Source organism: Sturnira hondurensis, unplaced genomic scaffold (genome assembly GCF_014824575.4).
Source record: "Sturnira hondurensis isolate 20B ecotype Veracruz unplaced genomic scaffold, ASM1482457v3 Scaffold0008723, whole genome shotgun sequence".
NCBI lineage: Eukaryota > Metazoa > Chordata > Mammalia > Chiroptera > Phyllostomidae > Sturnira > Sturnira hondurensis.
The window spans coordinates 2,688,171-2,703,666 of record NW_028081354.1 but is presented as its reverse complement, the minus strand read 5'-3'; positions in this window follow the sequence as shown (position 1 = coordinate 2,703,666).

Here is a 15,496-nt window from a genome sequence, read left to right as displayed (position 1 = left end):
TCTGATTCTGACCTGTAACTACTCCACACCTCTGCTATTATAATTATTCCCTCACAGTTGTCTTCTGCTTCAGCTTTCCACTTTCTAATTATCCTCCCTGCGTTCCACTGGGCACCCTACCTCTTAACAAGCCTCGCTCATAGAGCACTTTCACCATGCTCTGCGCCCACTTTGTTGCTTTGGGGAAAGCTCAGTCCACGTCCCTTAAAGCACTGTGTCAGCATCTGGCTCTGAAGTCAGGGATCTCAGTGGTGGCATCACGGTCCCTTTCATTCAATTCTGGACTTTGCTGCTCACAGGTGGATCTCTATCTTCCTTATGAATGAATCAAGATCTACTATCAACTTGAGAACAACCTGGACCATCAGATTCCTCTATATTCCTCACAACTTGAGCCTCATTCCAGTCAGTTACTAAGTTTTGTCAGTTACGAAACGTTAACATGGACATCGTCAGGCCCACTGTCATTTTCCTTCCCCGAGACACACCAGACTACTCATCACCTCCGTCACTGCATTAGCCTCCTGTTTCCTTCCTTGCTTACCAGCCTCATCCAACCCACTTTCTCACTAAAGCAGGAGTGACTATAAAATAAAAATCTGATTAAGTCATGTCCCTGGTTAAAAACGTTTAGTGCCTTTCTACTGTCCTTCTACATTGGTTCTCAACTCTGGGTCAATATTACAATGACCTAGCGTTTTCAAAAATCATGACACCAGAGTAAGAAATCCTTAAATGTAATAAACATATTGCTGGAGGCTCAGTACAGACAGCTCTGAGATTCTAGCGCCCCAGGGGGACCAGTCCTGCAAACCCAGACATTACCGTGAGCTGCACCTTCAGGAGCTTGACCAGGTGCCCACAGCCAGCGTGGCAGAGGAGGTCTCTGAGGCTCCGGCAGGCGGAGAGGAAAAGCAGCCATTTTGAAGTCCTAGGTGAGACCCTTCCTCTTTCTTAAAAAAGGACTGTCCTCAGGTGAAACTAATTAAGCAGAGCCTAATTAGCTGACCTGGGGGAGGGAAATAACTAACTCCAGCCTATTCTGGCCATGCTGTCCCAGAGAAGTCTGGAGAAAAAACTGAAAAATTCCTGTTAAGTTTACAGCCCAGACACACAGGCTCCCTAAGAGACTAAGATCTAGTCACAGGACTGTGGATTTTCCCCTCCCCCACACCTCACCACGAACGGCCTATTCAGACAGTTCCTTTTACCCACTACACTATGTTCAGGTGTCAAGAAAAAAAAATGGCAAGTCATAACAAAAGGCAAAGGACACAGTTTGAAGAGCCAGACCAAGCATCAGAACCAGACATGGGAGGGATGTTGGAATCATGAGACCAGGAATATAAAACAACTATGAATAATGTTATCGGCCCCCTAATGGGTAAAGCAGACAGTATGTACAAACAGATGGACAATGGGTTCATTAGTAGACTGGACATGGCTGAGGAAAGGATCTCTGAGCTAGGGGATACAGCAATAGAATACCTGAAAACCGAAAAGCAGAGGGAACTAAGATAAAAAAAGAAAACAACAGTGTATCCAAGGCCTGTGGGACAATCATAAAATGAAGAACATGTGAATAATGGGAGTACCAGAAAAAGACAGAGAAAAAAAAGAGAAGAATTTGAAACAATAATGACTGAGAATTCCCAAATTCTTGTCCAACGCCAACCACGCATTTTTATGATTATTTAAAAGTCTAGCTAAGATACCAATTACTAAAAAAATTGGAAATTTAGTATTAAGAAAAGTTAGGTCCTTGGCTGACATAAAAGGAAATATTCATCTTGATTAAACCAAAATGTAACTCTTTCAAAAGTCCAGTGGAAAGCCTGTCTTTTCAGTAAACAGCAGGTGAATACATAGAGCAAGGTTTAACAACAGTGAGGACAAAATATATTTTACTTATTTCTCAACATCCATTTTAGCACAAGTTTCCTTGGAAAGATTCTTTATGATCTTATACTCATCCTCTAAAAAGGATTAACCTCGCTCTGACTGGTGTTGCTCAGTGGATTGAGCGCCGGCCTCTGAACCAAAGGGTTGCTTCTGTCAGGGCACAGCCTGGGTTGTGGGCCAGGTCCCCAGCAGTGGGGCGTGAGAGGGAACCACACTTTGATGTTTCCCTCCCTTTCCCTCTCTCTAAAAGTAAATAAATAAAATCTCTAAAAATTGAAAAAAAAAACCATGATTAACCTCTACTTAGCATATCCACAGAAAAGCCAGATTCATTTAAAGTAAAAAAAAAAATTACTTCACTAACAACAGCCGAATATGTATTTTTCTCAAGCTTACATGGAATATTGACCAAGATAAATCATATTTTGGGCCATAAAACAACCACAGATCCAGGCAGCTCAAAGAATACTAAACAAGATAAATGGCAAAAAACAAAAATAAATAAAATAAAATACCTGCACCTACATATCTTCAAACTACATAAAATCAAAGCTAAAGAAAAAATTCTGAAAGAAGCCTAGTGTGTGTGGGAGGGCATGGTGAAGGAACTATAAAATAAATAAATAAATAAAATTATATCTGAATTCTCCTCCAAAATCACACAAGCAAGAAGAAACTGGAGTAAAATATTTTGTGTTGAAAGAAAAAAAACTACAGATCTATATCATTAGTATTATTCAAAAGTGAATAAGAAATAAAGAATTTCTCAGAAACATAAAAATTGAGGAAGTGTTTTACCAGTACACCTGTCTTGCAAGAAATGTTAAAAGAAGTTCTTTGGAGAGAAGAAAAAAGTTTGAAATTTAGATCTATACATAAAGGAAGGAAGAGCTACACAAGAAGGAACAAGGAACGTAAACTAAATTTTTCTTATTCATAATTGATCTAATGGAAAGTTTGTTCAAAATAATAATAGCAACATTGTTTTTTATTATGCATGCTTATGAATATGTCTTTTATAGGTACACAGACCCTTATGTGTGCTTATATAGAAGTGGCATAAATGAGGATAATGATGTAAGGGACAGGAGGGAGAAATTAGTATTATTTTATCAGAAGGTACACACACTACCTGTGAAGTAGTGTAGTGTTATTGAAAGTGAACTTGACTTAGTTGTAGATATACACTGCAAATTCTAGAACAACCATTAAAAAAAAAAAGATAATGGGTAACCAATATGCTAAGAAGAGGAGAAAATGGAATTATGTGAAATGTAGAATTTAAACCACAAAAAAAGCAGAAAAAAATAAGAGCAAAGAAAGTCACCAAAGAAAAAATAGTAATGAAGATGGTAGGTATTAATCCAACTATATCAATAATCACTTTGAACATCAGTGATCTAAATGCACCAATTAACATACAGATTGTCAGAGTGGATCAAAAAACCACAACCTAATTATATGTTGTCTATAAGAAACCCATTTTTTGGTTCCTCCCCTCCCAGTGTTATTGATATAATCAACATACATCACTGTATAAGTTTAAGGTATACAGCTTAATGGTTTCACTTACATGTAGATAATATGGATAGTCCAGTAACTATTAAAGAAATTGAATCAATAATTAACAACCATCCAAAACAGAAAGCACCAGACCAAGGTGGGTTCACTGCTAAATTCTATAAAATATTTAAGAAAGAAATTATACCAAATTTTCTGCAATCTTTGGAGAGGCTAGAAATGGAGGAAATACTTCCTAACTCATTCTCTAAGGCCAGTATTATCCTAACACCAAAACCAGATAAAGACATAACAAGAAAACTATCTTGCACCCAGGCTGGTGTAGCTCAGTGGATTGAGCACAGGCCTGCGAACCACATGATCACGGTTCAATTCCCAGTCAGGGCACATGCCTGGGTTGCAGGCCAGTTCCCAGCAGGGAAAGCATGGGAGGCGACCATACATTAATATTTCTCTCCCTCTCTCCTTCCTTCCTCTCTAAAGATAAATAAATAAAATATTTTAAAAAAAGAAAACTATCTTGTTAAGTCTTTAACATAGACTATCTCTCATTAACATAAATACAAAAGATCTTAACCAAATATTACCAAATTTAATTTTAAAAAGATAAAAGCAATTACACACCATGACTACGAGGTATTTATTAACACTATCAGGTCCCCAAAGTGACTGTGACCCATTTTCCAGCCTAATCTTCAGTAATAAAGGCTACCTTCAGTAAATGAATGGATCAAAAAAGTATGGTACATTTACACAGTGGGATTCTATGCAGCAGAAAGAAAGAAGGAGCTCCTACCCTTTGCAACAGCATGGATAGAACTGGAAAGCATTATGCTGAGTGAAATAAGCCAGGCAGTGAAAGACAAATACCATATGATCTCACCTTTATCAGGAACCTAAACATCAAAACAAACAAGCATGCAAAATGCAACCAAAGACACTCAAATAAATAACATGTTGACAGTGACCAAGGGGAGAGGGGAGGGAATTTCAGGGGAAAAGAGGAAGAATTTATAGGAACTAGTATAAAAGACACATGAACAAAAACTAAGAGGTGTAGAAATGGGAGGGAGGTGGGGAGCACTGGGAGGGTAGGCTGGGATGGGAATAAAAGACAGAAAACTGTACTTGAACAATTAAATACATTAATTAAAATAAATAAATAAAGGTTGCCTTTACATCTTAAATCTTCCAAGTTCTTATCCTTGGGCCTTCACAGGCATTGTTCTTCCTGCCTAGAATATTCTTCCAATAGTCACCTAGCTTAATAGCTCTCATACTTTGGTAAATATTAGAATTACCCCCCCAAACCCAGTAAAGCATACAGAGATAATTATAATTTACATGCAACTATAAAAAATGGTAAAGATCTTTTGTACACTTTGCTCAATTTCCTCCATTGGTAACACAATCTGCTATATAATATCACCACCAGAATATTAACACCCCTCCCCTTATTCAGATTCCCCTCGTTTTGCTTGCCCTCGTGTTTAAGTGTGCGTATGTGTGTCTATGGGTATGTGATGTGTGTATGTTTGTGTAGGGTGTGTGCATTCCACTCTATGATATTTAACCCCATATGTAGGCTAGTGTACCTGTCACCACAGTTACCATACTGATGGGCTGTGACGTCACAATGTAATACCTATTGCCCTTTTAGATTAGTGGCTGGCAGAGGTTAGGGTTTCAGGGTCAGGATACAGAGGGTAGCCACAGCTCTGCATTTCTAACAAGTACTCCAAGAGATTGCAATGCTCACCAAAGGTGGGGAGTCACTGATTTACCTCATTCCCACTCTTGCTCCAATACTCAACTTACTCAGGTTCAAGTCACTTCCAGACTCTGTGATTCATTCCTTTATTATACAGTCCCACAGCCACCTCAGTTTTTAAAAAGTCTCTACACATATAATTTTTGCCCAGCCTCATTTTAGAATAAGTTATCTACAAACATTGTTCTAGTGCTAGACCTGCCCAGTCCCTGATACTCTTCAGGGAAGAAGCCCGATACAAATCCTGGATGAAAAGCATGTGTAGTCAACCACTATGCAATACCACATTTCAGGGTCTGAGCGACCAATGGCAATATTCCCCAAGTCATCTGCCAATTAATATTATAACCTATTATTCCAATCCTGTCAGCACTCTTTATTTCATACCCTGAAACTATGGAACATGGAGTACATGGTTCCATATCACTTTTTCTTTAAATTTTTATGACTCAGCTTGTAAAAACACCTTTCCACGCTGGCATTCTTCACAGCACAAAAAGTCTTCCTTACTTTATCCATAGTCACACTCCTTTTCCCATCCCTTTGTGTTCCAATAGCTGAAAAGATAAGGAGCTTCATGCAGGCCCTGCACTTGGCCAATTAATGGGACTGTCAAGGTGAAAACAGCAGAGGTGGGACCCGAACAAATAAAGTCCACCACATCGGCACAGCTCTCCCTGATGGTGGAGAACGCTGGTGGGAAGGGGGTTTTGGGGCAGAGGGGAATAAAGCAGGGGAATGGGACAACTGTAATAGCATAATCAATAAAGTATATTTTAAGAAAGAAATTGTTTATGTTGTGTACAATGCCTTATTTCTGCAAATTGCTGAGTTGACTCTTAATGCTCTGATTAGTGTTTTGCTTGTTCTCGTCCATAGGTCTTTTCTGCTACTGGGGACTATCCATGGAATGAAAGAAAAGAGGTAATAGTAAAATAATTTAATCCAAATTTGAAAGTGCCTCTGCATTACCTGGAGGGCTGGTGGAAACCAGATCCTGGCCCTCACTACGAGAATGTTTGATTCTGTGGAATGGAACTGACAATCTGCATTTCTGACAAGCTCCCCCATGATGCTGTTGCTGCTGGTCCACCCCACCAACTTTGGGAAGCACCGGTCTAACCTAATCAGTCGCCAATCAGGCAATGCTGAACTCCCCACTTGATTCCAACCACATTTACTGCAACGCATCAGTCTGAAATTGCCCTTCCAGGAGTCTATGTATTGTTTAAAAACTTTTGAGACAACATTGAATTAGAAAATTCCACATTGTAACTCAAGTTTCTATCTTCATCTCTTTAAAAAAAAAGAAAGAAAAGGAAAGCTCTGGCAACATTGAATCCTTCTTCCCTGATGACACCAATGGGATAAGGCTGACCAACGTGCTTTTAGAAGTGGGCTTCTTCCTCTTGGTTTCGTATTTTAATAACGTGGAAAGCCTTTAAAGTTTCAATGTCTAGACTGCATCTTATCCCAATTATAGCAGAGTGTCTGTGGTAACACCTACCCCTTATGTAAAGTGGCAGGTGGGAAACGCTGTCACTTAGAATCACTGTGAGGAATAGATGATATAGTAAGAGCAACAGATGTCACTTCCATTATCTATTGAGCAATTACTCTGGGTTAGGCACCATATTAAGTGATTTACAAACATTGTTATATTTAAAGCTCATCTAGAAAACAGTGGGCTATGGATAGGCATCAGTGATCAAAGCAGGAATTTATAGAATGGATCTATCGTGTAACAGGAAGGGGGAAGAAAATAAGTCGAACTTATTTAAAACCTGGTTCTGCCACTGACTAGCTGTGTCATCATGAGAAAGGAACCAATCTTCACGTGGTTTTGGTTCCCTCATTTGTAAAATGAAGATAATATAATCTGCCTTCTTGGACTAGAGGATTAAATAATTTCATTTAATATATGTGGGCTTCCAGTTTCAGTGACATGAAAAGAACTTAGAAGTTATTGTTTCCATATTTACAACAGAAGGATGCTAGATAAATATAAAAATCAATGGCTTTTCTTGGACTCATCAGAGAACTGAGGTTTCAAGGCAAACCAGAACCTGACATCTAGAGTCAGGTACATACAGAAGGTCATTGCTAAGACCAGCCGACCTGGAACAGAAGCCACCGGGGCTGCAAACTCTTGGACATACTCAAACAGTTGTGCTGATGAACTTCTGGAGGGCAAACATATGACCATAGTGCCACCAGCCTCATAGAAAGAGGTGAGAAGCATTTCTCCTCCTTTTTTCTGGAAGAGTTTGTATTGAATTGGAATTTATTTCTTCTTTCAATGCTTGATAGAATTCACTAGTGAGGTTATCTAAGCCTAGACATTCATCTGTGTGAAATTTTGTGGGCTTTTTTTCAAGTCCTTAGGGGAGAGCATACTTTGTGGGCTTTATTTCCTGTAACCTTATGTGGTTTTCCAGGTGAAGGTCCAGGAAAGCTTCTCTCCTGACTCTGACAGAGGGAGGGGAAGAATGATCATTATAAGTGTATAGCAAAGGAATACTCTTCAGGTGAAAAAATTGTAAGGGCCCTATACCAACTTGAAGAAGGACATTTCTCCCACTCAAGTACCGTGTAGCCGTATTGTCTCATTAAAGGGCTAAAAAGGTAGTCCGCATGACTCAGGGACTCAAGAAAGTTAATTTAAAACCCTGGAGCCAGGGAAGTGATAAGGAAGGGGGCAAAAAATGGCTTTACTACTAAATAAATACTCGTGAAAGTCACAGCCCAGGGACACAGGTCCACTAAAATAGAGAGACTTAATCAGAAGACCATATATAATGTTCCCTCTCCCCACACCTTATCTCCGCATTAAGAGGGCTCCAATTTAACAATAGTGAATTGTAACCCTGCAAACTGGGGCTCAGCCACTTGGCACCTTTGATTCACATGACTCAACCATTTCTGCTGTAGGAAACAAGTTTTTATTAGCAAGGTTCCAACCCTGAGGGTGTTTAGAGCACTCCTGCTCAGAACCTTCCTCTCCCATGAGACCCAGCATCCCCCTTGCTCCCCAAAAGGCTACAAGCCAAAACCACACCCCAAACTTCCCCACATCCTTATCTGTCCATCAACTGGCTGGGCAAACAAATCTCCATCCTCTCTGGGGTGTGCACTTGTGCATTTCAGAGTTGCCAACCTATTGCAGCAGCTCCTTCAAGATCTGGGTGCACTGTTCTCAGCCTCCATGTAGCAGTCCAGGAAACCATGTGCTATGTTACACTGTCCCAGAGGGTGGTGCTCAGGGAGGCAAGCGTCCCTGCATGAGACCATCCCTCCAGGAGTAGGCTCTTATCCATGTGGGGTCTAAGACCCTGGTGTGCCCTGCATCTCCTGGTTCCACAACTACTCCTGTCTGTGACAGCAACAGGGCCAGAAGCTTAGAACGCCCAGATGTCAAAAGCCCAGAGCTACCTCTGGGTAGAGAGCTTGTGCCAAACTCCAGAATTCCATACCAAGAGCCCCTGTACCAAGAAAGTGACTTCTCTGTACACCCTTCAGAGAAGCAGAAGTCTGCCGCTCACCATTCCTGGTCACAGTCCAGCTCCAAAAATCTCTCAGGAGTCTGGCTGGCCAGGCAGGTAACTGCAGCTCCATCACCTCTGTCACTGTCCTCAGGCAGACCTCCAGACCTCCAGGCAGGCAGACTTCATAGCTTCCTTCTTTGCAGAACTTCCATTCCAATTTTCAGTGCTTGGCTCAGAACTTCCCGCATGATCTAACACCTGTATCTTTCTATGGTGCATTAGTGTCCACCATTTTTGTCAGTTCCCAAGGGTTTTTTACCCTCTTTCAGCTGCCACCTTTAGTCAGAACGAGAGTCCCAGCAACACATGAGCATCCAGGGAGGGCATCTGCACCCCTGCAGCTCTCACAAGTGCTATTTGAGTCCCCCAGCCCCAGCAATGTCATGAGTCACTGCACATTTTCATACTTGTGTACATGATTCTGTAGCTTCAGAAATCTCCCTTTCAGGAAGTCACAAGCTTTTAACCTGCCTTTGTTATGCAATGTGACTTAAATGCTATACTTTCTGCTCTATGGACATTGCCTGTCACATCTCCCTTATGCCTCCCTGCAGGATTTGGGGGGATGATAGGGTTCCCCTACTCTCAGGGGACCCATGCTTTGCACCCCACTACCGTATTATAACTGGAAAAGTTGCAAGATGTGAAGACTCTCTAAGGTAGTGTATCTAAGGAAGCTCAAAGTAAAAAATAAAACCAAACAAGGACCCTAGAAGAATTTCAGTCCTCTGGTATCTATAGCTATAAAACGTATTAAACACAGACCAGCTCCTAGCCAGATTAACATAAAATATGACACTAACACTAATGGCCTGTTTACCTCCATTTCTTGTACTCAGTATGATGTGTCTGACTTTCAACAAAAAATTATAAGGCATGCTGAAAGACAAGAAAAAAACACATTCTTAAGAGACAAAGTAAGCATTAGAATCAGACTCAAGTGTTAGAATTATCAGACCAAATTAAAGTAAGTGTCATTAATTTGATAAGTACTAGAATGGGAAAAGTAACAATATGCAAGAACATAAAAGGAATGGAAATAGTTGAAAACACTAAGAAACAATCTAAAAGAAATGCTAAAGAAATAAAACCACATTAACAAGAATGAATTAATATATCGGAATACTTATAATTCTCAAAACACTGCTTGGCACATAACAAAACCCAGGTAAATGTTAGCTATTTAGGGGAAAACTGATAAGCCCTTATGAGGAATAACAACGCAAGAAGAAGCACTCAAGACTTCCTTTTAAAAAAAAACTATATAATCTTTATTTTATTTCTTTCAATTACCATTTAGTCCCCTTACACCCCACCTTCCCTCAGCAATCATCACACTGTTGTCCATGTCCATGAGCCTTTTTCCTTTTTTGTTCAATCTTCTCACACCCTAACCTCCCTCTGCAGCAGATATCTGTTCTCCATCTGAGTCTGTCTCTGTTTTGCTTGTTAGTTCAGTTCGTGTGTTAGATTAAACATATGAATGAAATTATATTGTGTTTGTCTTTCTCTAACTGGTTTATTTCACTTAGCATAACGTTCTCCATGTCCATCCATACTGAAGCAAAGGGCATTTTTTTTTCTTTTTTACAGCTGAGTAGAATTCCATTGTGTAAATGTCCCATGAGTTGTTTTATACACTCATCTATTGACGGACAGTTGGGCTACTTCCATATCTGGGTGATTCTACAGTGATCACAGTGGGGCTGATGCTCTTTTGAATAAGTGTTTTGGGTTCCTTCAGATATATTCCCAGAAGTGGGATTGCTGGGTCAAAAGGCAGATCTGTTTTTAATTTTTGAGGTATCTCCAAAATGCTTTCCACAGTGGCTGCACCAGTATGCAGTTCCATCATCAGTGCAAAAGGGTTCCCTTTCAACCACATCTTCGCCAGCATTTGTTGTTTTTGATTTATTGATGATAGCCATTCTGACAGGTATGAGATGGTATCTAATTGTGGTTTTTATTTGCATTTCCCTGATGATTAGTGATCTTGTGCATTTTTTTCATATGTCTATTGGCCATCTCCATGTGCTCTTTGGAAAAGTGTCTATTCACGTCCTTTGCCAATTTTTAATTGAGTTGTTTGGGGGGGTTTGGTGTCGAGTATTGTAAGTTCTTTATAAATTTTGAATATTAAGCCCTTATCAGTTGTATCAGCAAAGATATTCTCCCATTCTGTGGGTTGTCTTTTTATTTTGCTGACTATTTCCTTTGCTGTGCAAAAACTTTTTAGTTTGATGTAGTCCCATTTGCTTACTTTTTTTTTTTCGTTTTCCTTGCCTGGGGAGTTATATCCAATAAAAAATTTCTATAAGCAATGTCTGAGACTATGCTGCCTATGTTTTTTTCAAGGATTTTTATGGTTTCAGGTCTGACATTCAAGTCTTTGATCCATTTTGAATTTATTCTTGTCTATATGTAAGAAGGTGGTCTAGTTTCATTTTTCTGCACATATCTGTCCAATTTTCCCAACACCATTTGTTGAATAAACTATCTTTAGCTCATTGTATGTGCTTGCTTCCTCTGTCAAATTTAAGCGACAATAAAGGTGTGGGTTTAATTCTGGACTCTCTATGCTGTTCCATTGACCTATGTGTCTGTTTATATGCCAGTACCAGGATGTTTTGATTACCATGGATTTATAATATAGTTTGATATTTGGTAGCATGATTCATCCAACTTTGTTCTTCTTTGTTCAGAATTGCTATTGCTATGTGGGGTCTTTTGTGGTTGCATGTAAATTTTTGAAATATTTGTTCTAGTTCTGTGAAATACATCATTGGAATCTTGGTAGGAATTGCACTGACTCTATAAATTTCTTTGGGTAGTATGGATATTTTAATAATGTTAATTTGTCCTATCCATGAACATGCTATGTGCTTCCACTTATCTGTATCTTCTTCAATTTCTTCAGCATCTTATTTTCCAAGTACAGATCTTTTACATTTTTGTAAAATGTTTATTCCTAGGTATTTTATTCTTTTTGAAGCAATTGTGAATGAGATTGTTTTCTTAATTTCTTTTTTGTTAGTTTGCTATTGGCATATAAAAATACAACTGATTTCTGAATATTAATTTTGTATCCTGATAGTTTCCTGAATTCATTTATCATTCTAGTAGCTTCTTGATGGGGTTCTCTATGTACAGTATCATGTCATCTGCAAATAAAAACATTTTTACTTCTTTCTTTCCAATTTGGATGTCTTTTACTTTCTTTGTGTCTGATTGTTGTGGCTAGGACTTCCAGTACTATGTTGAATAAGAGAGGTGAAAGTGGCCATTCCTGTCTTGTTCCTGATCTTAAGGGGAATGTTTGTAGTTTTTTCCCATTGAGTATGCTGCTGACAGTGGATTTTTCATATATGGCTTTTATGATGTTGAGGTATGTTCCCTCTATTCCCACTTTGTTGAGAGTTTTTTATCATAAGTGGATGCTGGATTTTATCAAATGCCTTTTCTGCACCCATTGGTATAGTCATGTGGTTTTTATCCTTCATTTTGTTTATGTGGTGAATCACATTTATTGATTGCATATGTGCCAGCCTTGCATTCCTGGAATAAATCCCATTTGATCATGGTGCATGATCTTTTTTATGTATTGCTGTGTTTGGTTTGTTAGTATTTTGTTGAGGATGTTAGCATCTATGTTCATCAGGACATTGGCCTATAATTCTGTTTCTTTGTAGAGTCTTTATCTGGTTTTGGAATTGGGATAATGCTAGCCTTGTAAAATGAGCTTGGGAACCTTCCCTTTTCTTGAATTTTATGAAATAGTTTGAGAAGGAGAGATGTTAGTTCTTCTTGTAATGTTTGGTTAAATTCACCTATGAAGCCATGCAGGGCTCTTGTTTCTTGAAAGTTTTTTGATTCCTGCTTCAATTTCAGTAGATATAATCTGTCTGTTCAGATTATCTGATTGTTCTTGATTTATTTTTGGAAGATTTCATGTTTCTAGGAATTTATTCATGTCATCCAGTTTGTTCAGTTTGTTGGCATATTGTTGTTCACAATGTTTTCTTACAATCTTTATGTTTTCTATGGTGTTAGTTATTTCTCCTCTTTCATTTCTGATTTTATTTATTTGGGTCTTTTCTCTTTTTTTCTTGATGAGTCTGGTTAAAGGTTTGTCAATATTGTTTATCTTTTCAAAGAATCAGGTCTTGGATTAATTGATCCTTTGTATCATTTTTTTAGACACTATTTCATTTATGTCTGCTCTGATTTTATTTCCTTCCTCTATTCACATTGGGCTTTGTTTGCTGTTTCTTTTCAAGTTCCTTTAAGTGTGAATTTAGATTGTTTATTTGAGCTTTTTCTTGTTTTTTGAAATAATTCTATAATGCTATGAATTTCACTTTTAGGATTATTTTCCCAGTGTCCTGCAGATTTTGGATTGTTGTGTCCCCATTTTCTTTTTTTTTTTTTACTTTTTAAACATTTTATTTATTTATTTTTAGAGAGAGGGGAAGGGAAGGAGAAAGAGTGGGAGAGAAACATCAATGTGTGGTTGCCTCTCATGTGTCCCCTACTGGGGACCTAACCTGCAATCCAGGCATGTGCCCTGACTGGGAATCAAACCAGCAACCCTTTGCTTCACAAGCGCTCAATCCACTGAGCTACACCAGCCAGGGCTGTGTCCTCATTTTCATTTTTTTAAGTTATCTTTTGATTTCTTCCTTTTACTGATTGTTGACCCATTCATTATTTAATAGCATGTTATTTAGCTTTTTTTAAGGTATCTTTTGATTTCTTCCTTTTACTGATTGTTGACCCATTCATTATTTAATAGCATGTTATTTAGCTTCATGTCTTTGCATATTTTTCCGTGTTCTTCTTGTAACTGATTTCTAGTTTCATAACATTGTGGTCAGAGAAGATGCTTGATATGACTTCAATCTTCTTGAATTTGAGACTTTTATATGTCCTAGTATATGGTCTATCCTCGAAAACACTCAATGTTCATTTGAAATGTATGTATATTCTGCTGCTTTGGGGTGAAGTACTCTGAAGATATTAATTAAACCCTTCTGATCTAATGTATCATTTAAGGCTGTCATCTTTTTCTTGATTTTCTGCCTGGAAGATATATCTATTGAAGTCAACAGAGTGTTAAAATCCCCAACTATGACTGTAGAGACTTATTTTGATAGCAGAAGCCAGAGGAGTCAAGAACACAATGGGATCTTTACCAGAAAACTTGCATATTCAGTGTTATATGTACTGAATTATGACCCACCCCCATTCACAAGTCAAAGCCCAACCTCCAATGTGACTGTGTTTGGACATAAGTTGTTTAAACACATAGCTAAGATTAAATGAAGTCATAAAAGTGGGATCCTAATCCAATAAAAAGGAACATGAAGAAACACCAGGATTGCACAGGCAGAGGAAATGTCTATATAAGGATACAGCAAAAAGGTGACCATCTGCAAGCCAAGGAGGGAGGCCTCAGGAGAAATCAACCTTGCTGACACTTTGATCTTGGACTTCAAGCCTACAGAAGTGTAAGAAAATAAGTCTGTTTAAGCCACTGGGTCTGATATTTTGTTAATGGCAACCACAGTAGACTAATACATTCATGAAAGTCTATGAACACCACCCCCAGGTACCCTGGATCCCTTCTTTAGGATTGTCAATTATAAGGAGGAAAGAGTATGCAAATGAATTAAGGAGACATCAGAGACAGGTCTATATATACTCTAACTAGTTCCATTTAGAACAAATATTTGGGAAGGAGTTTGAATAAAGCTTGTGTTGAGAAAAAAACACTTCAAAGTAGTTATATTGAGCCTGAAGAAGAAAGATCAGGAAAATAAACAATTAAATGAAATGAATATTTAAAACAATAATATTAGAAAATTTTTCAGAAATATGATTTGAATCTACATATTAAAAGGGCCTACAGGATAGCTGTTAAATTTAAACAAGAATAATCACTTCCAAGATATAAACTGGTTAGAAATAATAGCCTGAAGGAATTTTAATTATGATTTGATTAAATCTATAGATGAATTTGAGAATTGCCATCTTAACAATATCAAATATTTCAACCCATAAAGATCGTATGTCTAATTATTTACATGTTTTATTTCTTTCTTCAATGTTTTATAGTTTCAGTGTACAGCTGTTAAATGTATTTTGTTAAATTTATTTCTATTCATTTTGTTCCTTTTGATGTTTATGTGAACTGAATTATTAATTTCAGTTTATGATTAGATTAATTTTTTGCTAGTATACAAAGCGGGCAAAGTAGATTTACTGTTGTGACTAGGCAAAACAGTTTATTCTTGTGTCATTATTTATTGTATTATTTTCTACATGAAAAACTGTAAACCTGCTTTTGCCGCACCCTGTATAGAAATACATTAGATTTTTAAGAATTTATTTGATTTTAGAGGGTAGAAAAGAGAAAGGCAGAGACAGAGACATAAATTTGTCCTTCTGCTTATTTATGCACTCATTGATTGCTTCTTGTATGTGTCCTGGCCAGGATTGAACCTGTAAGCTTGGCATATCAGGTAGATGTTCTAGCCAACTAAGCTACCCAACCAGGGCCTCAATAGATTTTTGCTTATATATATTTTTATTAATTATTGTTTAGTTACACATGTCTTCATTTTTCCCCCATTACTCTTCCACACCATACCCTCCCCCATCTTCCACATTCAATCCTCCCTTCACCCCATTATCTTTGTCCGTGGCTACTTTGTCCAGTATTTTTGTCCTTTATGCACTTTCCTTGAATCTTCTCCTT